The sequence below is a fragment of the Schistocerca serialis genome, unplaced genomic scaffold (genome assembly GCF_023864345.2).
Source record: "Schistocerca serialis cubense isolate TAMUIC-IGC-003099 unplaced genomic scaffold, iqSchSeri2.2 HiC_scaffold_454, whole genome shotgun sequence".
Classification (NCBI taxonomy): Eukaryota; Metazoa; Arthropoda; class Insecta; order Orthoptera; family Acrididae; genus Schistocerca; species Schistocerca serialis.
Genome location: NW_026048034.1, coordinates 10001 through 15000, shown reverse-complemented (window position 1 = coordinate 15000; position 5000 = coordinate 10001). Strand labels below are relative to the sequence as shown.

Below are 5000 nucleotides of genomic sequence, written 5' to 3'. Positions count from 1 at the left end.
CCTTCCATCTCTGGTCGGGACTCTGTTTGCATGTATTAGCTCTAGAATTACCACAGTTATCCAAGTAACGTGGGTACGATCTAAGGAACCATAACTGATTTAATGAGCCATTCGCGGTTTCACCTTAATGCGGCTTGTACTGAGACATGCATGGCTTAATCTTTGAGACAAGCATATGACTACTGGCAGGATCAACCAGGGAGCTGCGTCAACTAGAGCTGAGCAGCCGGCCGCCCGGGAGTGTGTCCCGGGGGCCCGCGCGAACACGCAAGCGTCCGCTCAATTATTCTGCAAACAGGAGGAGGCTGAGCTCCCCTGCACAACACACCTCGAAACCCTCTCAGGTCCCGGCGGCGCGCAGCGCCGTCCTAAGTACTTGGTCGGGTTCGAGAGAGGCGCAATCGCCCGGAGTTAGGCGAGTAGACGCTTTAGGTGCGACCACCCGTGCTCCCAACTGAGCTTGCCGCTGCCGACAGAGGCCCGGGAGCGTGCTGTCGTGGCATTGCCGGCGGGAGACAACACGCGCCACCTACGGTGACCGGCAGCTCCAACGCCAGCGCCACAGAAGGACAAAAGCCCCACTTGGGTGCCGAAGCGAACTCTCCCAGCACAGCGCACGCGCCAACACGTCCGCACAGCTGCGATACAAACCACCTGCGAGAACCGCTGGGGCGACCGAGCAGCAGACGGCGTCGCGGCGCCGAGCGCCGGGCGGCGGCGCATCCTCAGCGCACACAGTCCTCAATCGGACCAGCACACTGCAGATGGCCACCGCGCTTCGCACCGGGCCCGCGAGGACCTACTTTGGCCGCAAGGCGCCGCGAGCAGGGGGCGCCGGCGCGCAGCTGCGCCGCCTGCCGCGTCCGTCGGCCGGCGCGCCTGCCACTGGCCGCCCCCACCAGCCGGCTGTAGCGCGTGCGCCCACGCACCGCGCTGCCAGCACGCCGGGCGGCCCCCCCTCACCGGCCGGGGACGGTCCCACCCAGCCACCGCCGCGTATCGCCTCACACCCAGATCCCCTTTCGCGTTCGTGGGCATGGTGGGTCCCCTTTCACGTTCGTGGGCATGGTGGGTATCCCTGAAACAACCGGTTAATAGCTCGACCGATCGTCGCCAACACTGATTCACCTCTAGCGAGAACAACCGCACCACAACGGGTTACCTGTTGTTCATTTGCGTAACGTCACCAGCAAACGTAGACGTCCATCGCCATTTGCAACGAGTATTGCATGCCTGTGTCAGGTGTCACAACACACTACGTCTGCCCACATAGACGCAACAACATGTGCACGCCTCGAGAACACGTGGAAGGTAGCCCCCGTACGTATGCGGTGTCCATTGCGCGAACGACTGTCAGCCGGCCTCTGCAGGATGTCGCAGATGTGGAACGCGGTGCAACATGCTATCACGGTGTGTGAGAAGAGACGACTACGTCCGAATACACGCTCCACTACATCAACAGACTGCTCATGCTGATCGCCATCCAGGGCGTCCGTTCCTCCCACACGTCTGAATGGCGTACCACACTGCAATCCAGCTCTTATAGGGAGACGACACGTAGCTGCGTGCACAATATTTGGACTGTATGGTCTGCCGTTGCTAGGCGCAGTCGTCGTACGGTCACACATGTGCCACGATGTATCATTCAGTACATACGGACCAATGTGCAGTACAGTTTGTGGGTTTTGCGTACATCGGCGGACAGGTGACAGGCCGTACCACAACGTAGGCTGAGTACGTCGGCATGCGAAGGGCATTGAACATGCAAACTTCTCAACGACCAGCTTGCGAAGGCAGGGGGGAAGGGGGGGGGGCATGTACGTCCTGCTGCTATCCACATTACAGTGTATAGCAGGAGCATGTGGAAAGTCAGCAACACCTGCAAGGTGTTTAACATGACGCGATACACAGGGGACCGGGCAGTGCGAATAGCGAACTATATTGCGAGGGTTGCGGTTAGGCAACACTACACTAATTTAACGAGTTGCATAACAATTACAGAGCAGGTTCAGCGACAACGTGCGTCAGGTTAAGGCGCAATATAGGTTAGGTTGAGGCACAATATAGGTTAGGTTAAGGCACAACATGGGTTACGTTAAGGCACAAATTGGGTTACGTTAAGGCACAACATGGGTTACGTTAAGGCACAACATGGGTTACGTTAAGGCACAAATTAGGTTACGTTAAGGCACAAATTAGGTTACGTTAAGGCACAAATTAGGTTACGTTAAGGCACAAATTAGGTTACGTTAAGGCACAAATTAGGTTACGTTAAGGCACAAATTAGGTTACGTTAAGGCACAAATTAGGTTACGTTAAGGCACAAATTAGGTTACGTTAAGGCACAAATTAGGTTACGTTAAGGCACAAATTAGGTTACGTTAAGGCACAAATTAGGTTACGTTAAGGCACAAATTAGGTTACGTTAAGGCACAAATTAGGTTACGTTAAGGCACAAATTAGGTTACGTTAAGGCACAAATTAGGTTACGTTAAGGCACAAATTAGGTTACGTTAAGGCACAAATTAGGTTACGTTAAGGCACAAATTAGGTTACGTTAAGGCACAAATTAGGTTACGTTAAGGCACAAATTAGGTTACGTTAAGGCACAAATTAGGTTACGTTAAGGCACAAATTAGGTTACGTTAAGGCACAAATTAGGTTACGTTAAGGCACAAATTAGGTTACGTTAAGGCACAAATTAGGTTACGTTAAGGCACAAATTAGGTTACGTTAAGGCACAAATTAGGTTACGTTAAGGTACAATATGGGTTAGGTTAAGGTACAATATGGGTTAGGTTAAGGTACAATATGGGTTAGGTTAAGGTACAATATGGGTTAGGTTAAGGTACAATATGGGTTAGGTTAAGGCACAACGTAGGTTAGGTTAAGGCACAACATAGGTTAGGTTAAGGCACAACATAGGTTAGGTTAAGGCACAACATAGGTTAGGTTAAGGCACAACATAGGTTAGGTTAAGGCACAACATAGGTTAGGTTAAGGCACAACATAGGTTAGGTTAAGGCACAACATAGGTTAGGTTAAGGCACAACATAGGTTAGGTTAAGGCACAACGTAGGTTAGGTTAAGGCACAACGTAGGTTAGGTTAAGGCACAACGTAGGTTAGGTTAAGGCACAACGTAGGTTAGGTTAAGGCACAACGTAGGTTAGGTTAAGGCACAACGTAGGTTAGGTTAAGGCACAACGTAGGTTAGGTTAAGGCACAACGTAGGTTAGGTTAAGGCACAACGTAGGTTAGGTTAAGGCACAACGTAGGTTAGGTTAAGGCACAACGTAGGTTAGGTTAAGGCACAACGTAGGTTAGGTTAAGGCACAACGTAGGTTAGGTTAAGGCACAACGTAGGTTAGGTTAAGGCACAACGTAGGTTAGGTTAAGGCACAACGTAGGTTAGGTTAAGGCACAACGTAGGTTAGGTTAAGGCACAACGTAGGTTAGGTTAAGGCACAACGTAGGTTAGGTTAAGGCACAACGTAGGTTAGGTTAAGGCACAACGTAGGTTAGGTTAAGGCACAACGTAGGTTAGGTTAAGGCACAACGTAGGTTAGGTTAAGGCACAACGTAGGTTAGGTTAAGGCACAACGTAGGTTAGGTTAAGGCACAACGTAGGTTAGGTTAAGGCACAACGTAGGTTAGGTTAAGGCACAACGTAGGTTAGGTTAAGGCACAACGTAGGTTAGGTTAAGGCACAACGTAGGTTAGGTTAAGGCACAACGTAGGTTAGGTTAAGGCACAACGTAGGTTAGGTTAAGGCACAACGTAGGTTAGGTTAAGGCACAACATAGGTTAGGTTAAGGCACAACATAGGTTAGGTTAAGGCACAACATAGGTTAGGTTAAGGCACAACATAGGTTAGGTTAAGGCACAACATAGGTTAGGTTAAGGCACAACATAGGTTAGGTTAAGGCACAACATAGGTTAGGTTAAGGCACAACATAGGTTAGGTTAAGGCACAACATAGGTTAGGTTAAGGCACAACGTAGGTTAGGTTAAGGCACAACGTAGGTTAGGTTAAGGCACAACGTAGGTTAGGTTAAGGCACAACGTAGGTTAGGTTAAGGTACAACGTAGGTTAGGTTAAGGTACAACGTAGGTTAGGTTAAGGTACAACGTAGGTTAGGTTAAGGTACAACGTAGGTTAGGTTAAGGTACAACGTAGGTTAGGTTAAGGTACAACGTAGGTTAGGTTAAGGTACAACGTAGGTTAGGTTAAGGTACAACGTAGGTTAGGTGAAGGCGCAATGTAGGTTAGGTTAAGGTACGATATACCTTAGGTTAAGGTACAATATCGCTTAGGTTAAGGTACAATATAGCTTAGGTTAAGGTACACGTTGTAGGGAAAGGTGTATTTTGGGGGGGGAGGGGGCGGCAGGTTCGTTGATAGTGATTATCGTAAGTGCATGCCTGCGGGATCATCCGATTTGTCACGTCAGGATGCACTTGTGGCTCATGACAGGCGGCGCTCCGATTCCAAGGTTGTGGCAGATCTGTGTCTTTCATTCCTGCCATTGTTTGTGTACTGTGACAGGAGGCAGTATTGTGATGTTGGGTGCACCCCTGTGTAGGACATGTGTGGGTGTTCGTGGCTTAGCTGAGCAATGGCGGATGTCGGAAGGGTGGGATATTCTGTTTTCTGGGTGGACCTCCCGGTCTGGTTATGATAGTGTGGATTGTGTAATGTGGCGGAGAGGATGCACCGGATGTTCTTCCATGCTGGTGGTTAGATATTGTGTGTGTGCCTGTTAGAGGCAGAGAGTAGTGTGTGATAGTGTCTGGCTGACGTGTGGTTCTCATTGTGTGCAGAGTCTTTCAGCATGTATAGGGACGGTTGTATATATTATCTGTATTCTGATGGCTCTGCATCTATTACTAATCAGTGCCGTGTATACGGTTACTCTGGTTCCAGTCGAAACTGTTCTATCTCTGTACATTAGTGACACTGCGGCTCCACTATGTTGCCGCCCCTGTCGGCCGTTTCCC

At 49.9% G+C, this 5000-nt stretch overlaps 1 non-coding gene across 1 annotated transcript in view; it reads right to left on the bottom strand.

The window, feature by feature from the left end:
- LOC126447055 (small subunit ribosomal RNA) overlaps window positions 1-202 on the bottom strand; it is a 1909-nt gene extending 1707 nt beyond the window's left edge. Inside the window, exon 1 of the ribosomal RNA XR_007583541.1 lies at window positions 1-202. This exon is cut by the window's left edge and continues 1707 nt beyond it. This is a non-coding gene — a ribosomal RNA (small subunit ribosomal RNA).
- Between the last annotated feature and the right edge of the window lie 4798 nt (window positions 203-5000).